The sequence below is a fragment of the Panthera pardus genome, unplaced genomic scaffold (genome assembly GCF_024362965.1).
Source record: "Panthera pardus isolate Hobbes unplaced genomic scaffold, ASM2436296v1 HiC_scaffold_8, whole genome shotgun sequence".
Taxonomy (NCBI): domain Eukaryota; kingdom Metazoa; phylum Chordata; class Mammalia; order Carnivora; family Felidae; genus Panthera; species Panthera pardus.
In genome coordinates, this window is record NW_026527013.1 from 52211794 (window position 1) to 52226004 (window position 14211).

The 14211-nt window shown below is 49.2% G+C and overlaps 1 protein-coding gene and 1 non-coding gene across 17 annotated transcripts in view; one reads left to right on the forward strand and one right to left on the reverse strand.

Moving 5' to 3' along the window:
* The window catches only part of ATP2B2 (ATPase plasma membrane Ca2+ transporting 2), a 383598-nt gene that overhangs the window by 89791 nt on the left and 279596 nt on the right, over positions 1-14211 (reverse strand). The window lies entirely within an intron of this gene.
* TRNAN-AUU (transfer RNA asparagine (anticodon AUU)) lies at positions 13963-14035 on the forward strand. The gene has a single exon. It is a non-coding gene; the product is annotated as a tRNA-Asn (tRNA).

Here is a 14211-nt window from a genome sequence, read left to right on the forward strand (position 1 = left end):
TCTGTGACAGGGTCTTGGTGGCTGAACGTAGACACGGGAGAGCTCATGAGAGGAGCTTCTCTATCCCCCCAGGAGAGGGCGCTCTGCACAGCTGCTGCCTGCAGCCTCCCTGGTGGGGACGTACCAAGGCGCAGAGTGCCGGTCTTGACCACTTACTGAGGCCTTGAGCAAATGGCATCCCCTCTGTGAGCCTCAGTTTCCTCATCTGCAAATTGGAGCTGAGGGGCAATCTTGCTCTGTCCGCTGGGGTTAAGATGAAAGGAGGAGAGATGTGGGAAGTGCCTGGCAAACAGCTGATGCCCAGAACCCGGCCAAGATAGACCTTTCTTGCCTCTGAACTCAAATGCCACCCCCACATGACATCGCCAGAGGGGCAGAGTATATATGCCTTCTCACTGACCCCTTTGGGGAGGCAGGAGGCTCCTCACACCCCCATCCCTCCACTACACTGGGACCGCAGACAGAGGGGGCCAAATGTGCACGTATGTGCAGTTATGTGATCATCCCTCTATCCACGTGCCTTGCATTTAATTCTCCTGGCCATTCTATGAGTTCTACGCATTAGATGGATGGACAAACCAAGGCTCAGAGATGTCAAGTAACTTGCCCAGCGACACAGAGCTAAAGCTGGGATTTGAATCTGGATCTTTAAGGCTCCATAGCTGTACCCTTTCCACACTGTGCCAGGCTTCAGGACCTGGCACTGAAATCAAAGCCAAGAACTTTACCATTCTCCTGCTGCTCTTGAGACAGCCTTTTGCTATCAACAGAGACTTGGCAATGGACAAGGGGTAGCTTCCAGGATGCCAAGCACCTGAAGGAAAATGGGAGAACTTAGTCACCAGGCTGGGCGTTGCCAAATATTTGTGTTGTCAGTGAGGTCTGGATTCTTCCATTAACGTAAATAAAAGTCTCATATTTTGAAAGGGAAAAAAAATCTGCAAGCCCTTCAAAAGCTACAAAATTTATAGAAAAACGCCTTTCTGTCTTTGGAAGGCGAGCGGGCTGAATACACTGTGGTACATAGTGTACCATAAAATAGTACTATGCAACAGTTAAAAGAAATGAGATGCGGGGACGCTTGGATGGCTCAGTTGGTTAAATGTCCGACTTCGGCTCAGGTCATGATCTCGAGGTCTGTGAGTTCGAGCTCCGTGTCGGGCTCTGTGCTGACAGCTTGGAGCCCAGAGCCTGCTTTGGATTCTGTGTCTCCTACTCTCTCTGCTCCTCCCCCCTCTCATGCTCTCTCTCTCTCTCTCTCTCTCTCTCTCTCTCTCTCTTTCTCTCTCTCTCTCTCAATAATAAATAAACGTTAAAAAACATTTAAAAGAAATGAGATGCATGTCTATGTACTCCCAGAGAAGGCTCTCCAAGACAAACTGGGGAGTGGAAAAAAAGCAAGTTACGGAGGAACATGTAGTTTGATTCCATATATGTAAAACAGACAACTCAACAGAACAACAGCTTCTATTTCCTGTGGGTACGTATATATGAAAATGTGTAGCAAACGGGCCTATAAAGATCTGCTCCAAACTCATGGAGGTGGGACCTCTGTGGAGGAGGAGAAGGTGCTCGGATTGACTGTACAATCATAGTGGTCAAGGGGACCCTATTTTTGACTGAAATATTTTTAAGCAGGAGAAGGTGCTCATGTTTTATTTGAATAATTCAAATTTAATTTAAAGAGGCAACGAATATGTACTACAAGAAAATATAGGTTTGTCTCCATATAACCTTTGGAGAGAGTGGGCTTGGGGACAAATACTCTGGGATTAAAACCTTGGCTTCATGACTTACTACCTGGGTGTTGCTGAGTGAGTCGCTTCACCTCGTCTGTTGCAGGGGCTGTGGTGTCTGGCCCAGAGCCTGGTTGTGCAGATTAAAATGGGGGGGCAGGTGCGACATGCCACACACATAGGAGGTGCTCCGTGTACAATGGCCATCATCGCTTCTTTCCCCCGAGTCCTGTCCTCGTCTCCCATCAGGGTCCCCTCTTGCCCCCAACCCTATTACACCACCCAGAAAACCTCCCCCACCCAAAGAAACGGTTGTCTCAGATCTGCCCACTCTCCTCTACTGCCTGCACGTTGGCCCAGGCCACCATCACTGCTCACCCTGGGGGGGCTTTGGTAGCCACCTCGCTGGTCTCTCTGTTCCCACTCTAATATTCTTCGCCCAACAGCCAGAGGGATATTTCAAAAGTATGGAATATATGGTGTTAGCGTCAGGCCCTTGCTTAAAATCCCCCAGTGGCTTCCACTCCCTGTACAGTGGTGGCCTTCACTTTCTTTTAAGTTTTTTTTTTTTAACGTTTATTTATTTTTGAGACAGAGAGAGACAGAGCATGAACGGGGGAGGGTCAGAGAGAGGGAGACACAGAATCTGAAACAGGCTCCAGGCTCTGAGCTGTCAGCACAGAGCCCGACGCGGGGCTTGAACTCACGGACCGCGAGATCATGACCTGAGCTGAAGTTGGCTGCTTAACCAACTGAGCCACCCAGGCGCCCCAAGTGGTGGCCTTCACTTTCTTCTGCAAACTCACTGCCCCCTCTGACCACTGTGCTCCGGTGACTCTAGCCTCTTTTCTGCGGTTTGAACACAAATGCTTTTCTGCCTCAGGGCCTTTGCACCTGGTGTTCCCTCCCTTTCCTGGAATGCTCTTTCCCCCTTTGCACCTAACTCAGCACTTCCTTTGGCTGAACCTGTCCCTCTCCCTGCCCCCAGAGAGAATGTTCTCTTTTGAATGGTCTCAGAGCTCTCCAGAAATCCCTTTTATTTTTATCATGATTTTAATAATTAGTAATGTAACTCGTTTTTCTTAATGTTTGACTCCCTGTTGACTCTAAGATCCATGCAGACAGTGAGTACATCTGTCTTGGTCTGATACACACTAGATAGACAGACACTCAATTCAATAAACATGGGGCCTCTCCTAGACAATTGCATGGGGAGAAAGGAGGTAAGGAGGGGACAGTGTGTAACTCCAAGGCAATTCCTGCTCTGGGACATTTTCATGCTGAGATCTGAGGGGCAGGGGAGAGACTAGGGTCTTCTCAAGTCACCCCCAATATGGCCAAGGCCACACTGCAATGACCTCAGCGGCCTCCTCCGTCCTTGTTGCTGATGGGAGGGATGGAGAAGCCCACAGCCAGCCCCTGCAAAGGGACTTGCTGGGGAAACACCCAGGCCAAGCCTCACGCTGGGGCATCCCTCACACTTCCCACGTAGGGGGCTGAAGTGGCTGCTGGGGAAAAAATGTCAGTGAGATCTAGTATCAGACATATGCCAAGGCAGGTAGAGGCCTTCATATCTGTGACAGCAGCTTCTCTCTGTTGCTAAAAAAAAAAAAAAAAAAAAAAAAGCAGCTTCTTTGAGGACTAGGAGGCAACTCCTAGAAATAGATGCTCCCTCAGGATGAAAGAATTCGGGGGTGGGGGAACAGAGATGGAGAGGGGAGGAGAAAGATGGTGGTGTGACAGTTATGAAGCAAATCAGAAAACCCACGAGGACCCCAGAAAGCTGAGGGTACCTCTGTGAAAGCTGTAACCGGCCGGTAACATATCTTATACTGGCATTCTTCTCTTCCCTGTTGTACCCCCTCCCCTCCCCACTCCCTCTTGGGATCACTCCCAAATATACCACCTGCACCCCAGCCTCGACTCGCGCTCTGCTTTGGGGGGAGCCCTGAAGAAGGAGACAGGTCGGTAAGTGAGACTTGTGTGAGCAAGGGTGCAACACAGCCCTGGGGGCCAGCTTCCCGGGTTGACCTTCCTCCAATCACTGGCTGTGACCTCCCTGGACCCTTCCGCCCAGGGGCTTGGATCAGCTCTGTATGGGCCCTGGCCGCTCACAAATTCCCAGGTCCTCCTGCACACTTCTCTTGTAACCGTATCACTCATTCACGAAGCTATTAACCTTTAATGAGGGACCTTTTTAGGCTGCTGGGTCAGCCCTGTGGCCGCTCACCTCGTGGATGGAGCTGCCCAGGGATGAGGGTGCACTGTGTGCGTGGCACACACAGAGAGGGTCCCACCCAGGGTGTGGGGCGCCCTGCCGATGATGTCACTCTGGTGGCGAGCTTCTTTTCCCCTCCCTCTGCCTTCCGTGTGCCCGCTCGCTCTCTGCCTGGCCGTTCACCAGCCTGGCTGCCCTTCTGGCTCTCATCCTTCTGGGGTGGCTCTCAGCACCTTTTTCGGGAAGCCCCCCCACCCCCAGCAGCCCCAATCCGACCTGATGGCCCCATGCTGCTGCCTCCTATCTCCACAGAGGTTATCAAATGGCATTTCAACTGACCCTTCTGATTACTTCATTTCGAGCTCCTCAAAGGCAAGTCCTGTGTTGTGTCATTTTGTGTCCTTGGCTGTGGCTGGACACAGGAGACGCCACGTGCTTGTGGAGGGAGGGAGGGCTGTTGGCTGTGCTCAGTCACCACGTGGATACGAACCCCTTTGGTCCAATCATTCACCCTCACGATCACCACCGACAACACTTCACGGTTCCCCCGTGCCGGGTTCTGTGCTCACAGCTCTGCCACGTATAAGTCCATTTGATCCTCGAAGTGACTCCTTGTTGGGGGGGGGTACGGTTAACAACTCCTTTTACACACAACTAGTACGGGCAGGGCTGGACTTGAACCCAGGGAAGCTGGCTTGCGTTCTCTTCTGAACTGCTGTAGTGTTTGGCCTCATGCATTCGATCAATCGTGACAGTGCTCCTCCCTGGTACCAGTACCCCCACCAAACAGTGGTCATACACAGCTGAGCAGAAATGGCAGGTGGACACCCACCTGGAGGCCTGACTGGGTACTGCTTACCAAATGCCATCTCAGAATCTTTAGAGAGCAAGTGGGACGTGCATTTCATCTTGATCCTCTGGGCTTTGAACTGTGTGGTTACAGCATCCAACGATTACCCGTGATTCCAGCTGTACTCCCTTTAAGGCTGTGTGACCTGAGGTGAGTCACTCACCTTCTCTGGACCTCTTGGGTTATAAAATGGGAGAACCCTGGAGACTCTAGAGGCCGATGAGAAGATTATGTGAGGCCATGCATGGCACAGAGCGCTTGGCATAGAGTGGGCACTTAATAAATATTCCCTCAAGTCACCAGTTGGACTTCAGTTTCAACTACATAAGGCCAATAGCCTCGTCCTTTATGGAGGAGGAACCCGAGCCATTGGTGGCATAGCTGGGACCAGAACCCAAGTCTTGAGACACCGAGGCCCCCTGCTCTCGCCGCTCCATGACTCTGGCGGGTGTGTACGTGTCCCTTCTGGGAACGGTAAGCATTCGCAACCCGTGTCTATCTTGAGAGTTAACTGCACGCTGGTGGATGTTCTTTTGTAACTTAGACGTTTTGTGGATCTCTCCAATAATTTGACCAAGGCCACCTCCATTGCTGCCCATGTGACAGAGAAGGCTCAGCGCCTCTTCCATTTCATGTATTAGATACCTCCCATCTGTCCAGCAGGAAGCTGGCTACTCCCCTCCCTACCTAGAAACCTGTTACATTCTCTACTTAGAAGGCCGTTGTTTTGGGACACAGTGTGCTCCCTTCAGCAAACTGTTTCTGAAGTTTTACTAACTCTAAGCATTAGACAGGATGCATGTGTCTGGCTTCAGGAATCCGGTTCCTGTGATGCCTAAGGACCCACGGGTCTCTGGTCAACCCCTCAGTGACATTTCTGTTGGGAGGCAAGTCCACTCTCTTCTGGGAGAGAAGAGACAGTTACTCTGCCAACCAGCCATGTCCCTGTTCTTGCCAGGTTGAAGGCAGGGACACTGAAATGCCAGCTGTGATGCTTACGTGGTGACTGGAAGGAGACTGAGAACATTTCTCTCTCTTTCTCTAGTTGTAAAACTGACAGTTTGTAGAGGAAGAAAGGTTGTCGAGCCTGGCCACTGGTGAAGCCACAGACAGCTCTAAGGCCAGCTCTTGCCCCAGTGTGCCAGACTGTGAACTGCATGAGGAGGCTGGTTGAGACTGGCTTGATACCTGGCACAGAGTTCCAGCACACAGTAGGTGCTCAATAAACAAGTGTGGCAGAATGAATGGCTGGAGGCTACAGATCTCACAGTATAAGAAAAACATCCTCCTTAAAGTCTTCAGCAAACAATGAAACTAAAATCAGTTGAGAACAGTTAGGCTTATCAGGAAAGTTAGTGATATTCTGAATGTGCCCTCAGAATATTATTCATAAAAATAAATACTTTTTCACTAAATTGGAATGAATGAATATTAAGAGCTGGGTGCTTTTGCTTAAAAAGAGTTCTCTTTATTTATTTATTTTTTGAAAGTTTATTTATTATTTATTTATTTTGAGAGACAGACCGAGAGAGGGAGAGAATCCCAAGCAGCCTCCTCTGCACTGCCAGTGAGGAGCCCGACATGGGGCTTGAACTCACAAACCATGAGATCATGACCTGAGCTGAAGCCTGACACTCAACTGACTGAGCCACCCAGGTGACCCCAAAAGAGTTCTTAAAAAAAAAAACTTTTAGAGCACCTGTGTGGCTCAGTCCGTTAAGCGTCTGACTTTGGCTCAGGTCATGATCTCACAGTTTGTGAGCTCAAGCCCCACGTTGAGCTCGGTGCTGACAGCTTGGAGCCTGAAGCCTGCTTTGGATTTTGTGTCTCTTTTTCTCTGCCCCTCCCCTGTTCTACTCTGTCTCTCAAAAATAAATAAACATGAAAAAAAAAACCTCTTAAGGAGTTTAAGTGTTTAAACTCTTTAAAATCTTTCTTTAAAAAAGAGTTTAAAGACACACAGAGGGAAAATTTCATGGTTCTGACCTTTATCTCAAGTGGTTTACACCCTGACCTTAACTTCCAAGGCTCACTGCTCCTACCTCTGCCCCTTCATTGCCTCCCTCCCTCTTTTATTCTGGCTGTCAGAGAGCGGCCCATTCTGAAGGCTCCCCTGGTTGCTTCTCATGCAGGGGCAACAAATAAATTTCCTTTTGCAAGTCGACTGTTATTGATTAGTAGGGTCTACTTGGAGTTGTGCTTGAGGAGTCTGAGCATTGGGATTGATGGGTGATGGATCTGCCACAGATGTGGGTTCAGAAAGTGGAGAATTAGTTGTGTTTCAGGTATTTGCTATGTCTCTCATCTTGTCTGCTCTCTTTTGATCCTTGGGCCAGGATTTTTATGGGACCCACAAGGTAGCCCCTGGTTGTTTCGTCCATGTTTCCAAGTCAGCAAGTCTAAGACCAATCTTATCGTTTCCTTCAAATCTATTCCTCTTTCTGGTCATATTGACAGCCTCTTTGGCATTTCTAGATTTGGCCTTTCTTCTTCAGTCTTGAGATCATCATCTGAATCTGGGCTTCCAGAATCTCTCGCCTGGCTACTGCTGCAATGGCACCTTAGGGAGTCTCTGTCCTTCCAGCCCCATTGCCTCTGACCCACAACATATGCTGCTCTGATCTCCCATAAGTGCCCACTCTCCACACTGGAACTTGCAATGGATCTAAATGCTCAATAAACAGTATCTAATATCTCTTGTTTGAGAGTTAAGACCAATCGCATTCGTTCGTTTGTTCATTCGTTCATTCATTCATTCATTCATTCCCCTTTCCTTTCCTCTTTGTTCATGTATTTGTTAAATAGACATTTTGTGATTACTGTCATGGAAAATGTCAGACATGTGTTGTCTCCCAAGGACACAAAGATAAACTACGCATGATCTCTGCTTTGAGGAGCTCACAGTCTGGGGTGGAAACAGACACCTAAAAAATTAACTCCAATCCAAGGTAATAAAATGACACTTGAAATGCCTCTCTTTCAACCTCTGGTTCCTTTTCCAGACCATTTCTTTCATCTCTCCTTTGGGATCTGACTCAAAGCCATTCTTCCTAGGGTTCTTCTTCTCTCTCAGCACCTGCCACACTCTGGGGCACAGAATGATGGCCTGTCTGGGTCTACCTGCTTCTACTCCCTTTCCACCAACTGATGCTTTTGCGTCATTTCTGTATAAGGCAAATTGTCCAGCACACAGTAGGGCCCCACTAACAGTTGGAATTGAATCACTTCCAGCTTTTGACTAAATCTCTCATGTGTTCTATTTCTCCTCTTCAACCCCAATCTGACCTCTCAGATGGGCCATCCATCCATTTGCTTTGATGCTGGGCTTGGGGCCAGACTGCACGGCCCTGCCACTTACAGGTTGGGTATGTTAACCCCTAGATGCCTCAGTTTTCCTATCTTTAAAATGGGGATTATGATAGAACTTTCCTCATATATGTTGATGGGTTTAGGACAGGGTTTGGGACCTGGTAAAATTGCTGGCCACTACTATGGTCACAAAGATCTTTCCCTACATTTTGGAAAAAGGCCCTTCTCTTTATTTATCCTTTTGGGCTGAACCCATTCAGTGTTTGGAATTGTCACCCTCTCCTGCTTGTGTCTACCTTGTATTTTGTCTACTGATTGTGAGTCCCTGGGGTCCTGTCCAGGGGGGTTGAGCCTTAGAGGGCTGTGGAAAGGGGAGGGTGGGTGGCCCAGTCACTTCTGCCCAGGCAGAATCATGGCCCCCACTGCTCACAGGTCACGCTTGATTGCCTAGCAACAGGAACATACATCTTGGCAACAGCTTGCAATTTTATGGGGAAACAAAATGTTCCTGATTAACCCTCAAATCACATTCCAGTGAGTTCTGTTCAGCCTGAGGCTGAGCAACATAACCAAAATGAACAGAACAGAGCACCAAGGCATGTGGTGGGGAGGGCCCTGTGCCCTGGGGCTGGGGCTCCGGCCATGGGCTGGGTAGGACAACACAGAGGCCCTTACCTAGATCTGGGTTCAAAAAGTGGCCTCATCACCTCCTCATCAGGTGAGCCTCTCCTCACCTGCCAGAGTGAGGATTTAGTCCCTGCCTTCAGGGCCCCAGTGAGAATAACACGAGAGCCATGCCACTCCCTCTTCTCAGCCCTGGTGGCTGCCTCACTTGAGAAGAAATCTCACACACCTCCCACAGCTCACAGGCAAACTCTGCTCACTCCCCTGGCTTCACCTCTTGCCAAATGTCCCCTCAGGTCCCACCTCCAGCCTTTGCCCCTGCCACTTCCCCCCCCCCAGCCCCCCACCCCCAGGCCTCCTACATGCAGCCTCCCTTTCATTTTCTAAGTGTTCTCTGCCTCCTGCTCCCAGGATCAGAGGATCCACTGTTACTCCCAACTTCAGCCCCTTGCTTATTTCCTACAGGGCACTTGTTACAAGGGACAATCTCAGGGATTTTGCTATTTATTTGGCTTTCTGCTAGTCGCCCACACTGGAATGTGAGCCCCATAAAGGCAGCGACATTCATTATTTTGTCCACTGCTGTGTCTATCTCCAGGACCTAAAACGCCATCTAGCACATAGTAAGTGCTCAAGAAACATGTGTTGAATCAATGCATAACCAGATGGAGGGCTTTGCCAGTGCCTGGTTCTTAGCGGGTGTGCACAAGCCTTTGCGACCTTTATCTCACTTTAGGCTTTTCTTCTCTGCAAAGCTGAGTGAGCTGACACCCTTAACCCCCTGCTGCTTGGCCCCACATCTACTGGAGGAAATTCCTTCCTAGGGATGTATAGCAAAAAATAAAAATACCTGTAAACCGAAAAGCATGCTAGTAGGAAATCATCATGCCTAGCACTTTTCAGGGATAAAACTTAGGACAGAAGTAGCACCAGGTATCCCAAGAGGCTCTGAAATTTTAATACACAAAATAGGGAGAGGGGAAAAAATATCTACGATCTGAGGGCATATGAACACACTGAAAGGGCAGGGGTTAGGGCCACGTAGGCCTGGGTTCAGATGTCATCCACCAACTTGTTGCTGAGTAACCTTGAGCACACTGTGCCTCAGTTTCCTCATCTGTAAAATGGTGGTACTACGGAAATGAGATGTGGTATTTAAAGGGCAAGTCCCCCCAGCCACATCCCAGGCTCAGGATTAAACCCCAGGGATGAGACCCACCCTGGTCTCCAGCAGGATCTCCCTCAGCCTCCCATGTTGCGGCTGTACTTTTTTCATTACAGCACGGCTGACTCCCTGAGATGGTAATTGTTAGGACAATTTAGGTAAGCCTTTGGGGGTGACAAAAAAGCTGGCAGTTCCAGATCAAACAGTCAGCCGTCTCATGGGTCCGTCATCAGAACATCAGAGGGACAGTTTTGCAGCCTGGCCTCACATTAACTGCAGCAGCCAAAAAACTGATTATTCCAAACCCCAGTGCTCACTTGTTCAACACTGTCTGCTTGTCTGGGTAATTAGATCTCCCAGGACTTCAAGAGGATGCTGGCGGCTTCGTGTCAGCTCATGCGTCCTTGAGGCTGGCAAGGGGGCGGCAGGAACTGCTTCTCTGCCAGTCAGATCCCAGCCCCTCCCTGGCCGGTACATTCCCCCTGACCCAACCTCTGGGTGGGGATGAAAGGCCCACACCTTTCCACATCAGAGACAGGGAATGCAGGGGAGTCGGGCCAGGGCTGGGACAGGGAGGTGGTGGATTGCTGGTGGCTTTGGCCAGGGTTAGTCTCTGATATTTCTGTGGTCTCCCTGCTGAGCTGGGCGATGGGTTCCGGTTGGGGGAAAGGTGGACTGAGGAGCCTTCAGCCCGCACATAATATGCACACGCACATGTAATCACCATTCACGTTTTCATTTACTTAGAATCCCTGTTAGGTACTTGGGGATTCGGAGACAAACGAAACTGCCCTTGCCCTCAGGAAGCATAAAATCCAAACGTCTAGGAGGTTGCCTGCCTACCCACCACCTATGCTATGGCTGCCTCTCTCAAGTGGAAGAAAAATGATTTCGCCCTTTAGGAGGTAAGCCAAACTATGGTCATTTACAAAGCTACTGATAGTGTTCTACAGTTTCCCTCTGCAGGGATTTTTTTTTTTCCCCCTGCAGGGGGCGTGCCCAGGATTTTCTCCACATGCTTATTCCTCTGTGATTGGGGCAGTTTTGGAACCCTGTTTTCTCACTGAGCACTCAGTGACCTCTTGGAAGTTGGTTCTCTCCCAGCTGAGAGCCCCAGGTTTAACAAACTAGGGGGCCCTTTCTGACCCTGTGATTTCTCCAAATACATCCCAGCAAGGAAAGAGGTGGGGGAAAAGGAGGAGTGGGAAAGTTAGTGGATTCAAAGACAAATCCCAACTCTGTGACCCACCACTGTGTGATCCTGTGCAAGCCCTCTATGAGCCTCAGTTTCTTTAAAACAGGAGGCGGAAAATTCTTTTCTCCTATGGCATCTACGATATAGAAAGAGATCACAAAAGCTTGTCGTGCCTAGCAGAGTACCTGGCAGAGCCCAGGAAATGGACATAGGGGATCTGAAAACACTGAAAAAGCAGTAGCCCCACCAGAACTCACCCTCAGTGAACCAGGGAAAGCAATTCTTGGGGATCCAGCACGTCATTGAGGCTCAGGTTAAATATCACTTCCATAGGGAAGCCCTCCCCCACTGCCTGTCTAAGCTGCCCCTTCCCATGGTTGCCCTCAAAGTCCTTATCCACCTGATACATTTTCTTGTTCATTTATTAGTTTCCTGTATTTTTTGCTGGACTCCTATAAGCTTTGTGAGGGTAGGTATCTTTGTTCACTGAGGTATCCCCAGAACCTAGGACAGCACCTAGCAAACAAGCAGATGCTCAATAAAGGCTTCTTCAAAGGATAGATGAATTAAATGAATGCAGTGATTCTTGGCCAGAGGATGGTGCAGACCCCACCAGAGGATGTGTGAAATTTGGTGGGGAGTAGTAAGTGGTAGGGCATCTATAGTCTCAACATTATAATTATTATAATTTACTTTCAGTTATCTTTAATTTATTCTGGAATCCTAATATGGCACCAATGGAGGTGCAAGCTGTGTAGTTTTAAAGGAAGCTCTAGGGACTCTGGTCTCCTGTAGGCCTGGAAGCCTGTGTTTGAGGACTCTGCAACAGGGTGGCAGCTGGATCATGCCAGGCCTGAAGGCCACAGTGATTTTAAATTTTATTCTTTTTTTCTTTTTTAATTAAAAAAATTTTTTTTAAACATTTATTTATTTTTGAGACAGAGAGAGAGCATGAACAGGGGAGGGTCAGAGAAAGAGGGAGACACAGAATCTGAAACAGGCTCCAGGCTTTGAGCTCTCAGCACAGAGCCCGACACGGGGCTCGAACCCATGGACTGTGAGATCATGACCTGAGCCAAAGTCGGATGCTTAACTGACTGAGCCACCCAGGCGCCCCTCTTTTTTAATTTTTTAAATGTTTATTTACTTTTGAGAGAGAGAGAGAGAGAGAGAGACAGAGAGATAGAGTGTGAGCAGGGGAGGGGCAGAGAGAGAGGGAGACAGAGAATCCAAAGCGGGCTCCAGGCTCCAAGCTGTCAGCACAGAACCCGACGCAGGGCTCGAACTCAGACTGTGAGATCATGACCTGAGCCAAAGTCGGACGCTTAACCGACTGAGCCACACAGGCGCCCCGAATTTATATTTTATTCTAAGAGCAGTGGGGATCATTGTGTTTTGAGTAAATGGTGGTACAAGTAGATTCATTTTTAAGTCTATTCTGGCCATGATAGGGAGAATAACTTGGAGGGGGAGAGGATAGAAAAGGGAGGGGCTTATACATACATTATTTTCATTTAACTTTTCTGGTAACCCTGTAGGTAGGCATATCTAAACTCACTCTTCAGATAAAGAAACTGAGGCTCAGAGAGGGACTATAATTCACCCGTGGTCACACAGGAGTGAGCGGAGCCGCTGACATTGGATCCTCAGTTGGTGTACCTGTCCAGGACTTGCCAAACAGCCTCCAGCCCCTGGGCCTAGAATTTGGGCTCATCTTTTATAGCCCATTACTCCCAGACCTGGAGGCCCTTGAGAATGTTGCTGGCCAGAAAGAGTCAGGTGAGTGAGACCTGGAAACCATGATCAAGTTCATAGGCAGATCAGGCATCTGCCTGGCCCCCACCCTGGCCTCTCTCTCTCATATTTGGGCCTGAGCTCCACTGTGTTTGGGAGCAGCTAAAAACTCCCAGGCTTCTGGCAAAGTCCCAGCACCACCCTGCGGGGAGCATGGAGCCCTGGGGATGCCCCCTCATCCCCTTTTAACAGCCCATTAAGAGAATGAAGTGTGGCCTCATCCAGGCCCAGAGTTTTATTCCCACAGGGGTGTGGCTTGGACAAGTGAGTCACCCCTTCTGCTTCTCAAGTTTCCTCATCTGCAGAATGGGGAAAACAGTGGCATTTTGGGATAGTGCTTGGGACAAGACGATGGCTGACTTGGCTATCACCGGAGGACTGGGCAGTCTAAATTGACTTCCTGGCCTGCCTTAGGTTGAGCCTTCTGCTGGCCACCAGGTGGTCCCTAATAAGAGGGCAGCCCCAGAAGAGCTTCTGGTGTGGGGATCTGGTTCTTCACATTGGACATCTGTGGCCATGAGCCAGGCACATGTGGCCACAAGAGAGAACTCCCATCTTCCTGGAGGGTCGGTGGGGCTCCCTGCTAAATCATGGATTCACTATGTTTAGGATGTCCACTCGGCCTGGTTTTGATATCAGGTCTAAGCCCTCAGGGGTACTTGTCTCTTATCTGGGCTACTCCAAACCCCTGAGGGTCTCTGTTCACTTTTCCCTACCCTTAGGGGTACTTGTCAAGACTCTGCCCTATGACACTCTTCCACTAGGGATGTCTGTGTCCTCTTGGGAGAATCTCTAAGGGTGGGCTCTCAGGCATGTGACAGGAGATTTAGTTCATGTACCTCCCTCCCAGGAGAAGGTGGGGAGGCTGGGCTGGGGTGGAGATGTGGCCCGGATGTGGCTGCTCTGAGCCCCTGTAACTGTCCCTCCTGGCTGGGTCCTTTGGTTTGCTAGTCTCAGGATTAAGCTTTGGATTATTTTTAGGGACTCTGGGACTTCAAGCAATGATGAATAAAAAAAAATTAAGAGGATATCATAAGAGAAAAAAATACAACTTAAAGAAATTACCGGGGTGCCTGGCTGGCTTAGTCGGTAGAGTATGTGACTATTGATCTCAGGGTTGTGAGTTCAAGTCCCATGTTGGGTGTTGAAATTACTTGAAAATAAAAATTTTTTTTAACATTTTAAATACAGAGAACAAACTGAGGGTTGATGGGGGGTGGGGGAGAGGGGAAAGTGGGTGATGGGCATTGAGGAGGGCACCTGTTGGGATGAGCACTGGGTGTTGTAGGTAAGCGATGAATCACGGGAATCCACCTCCAA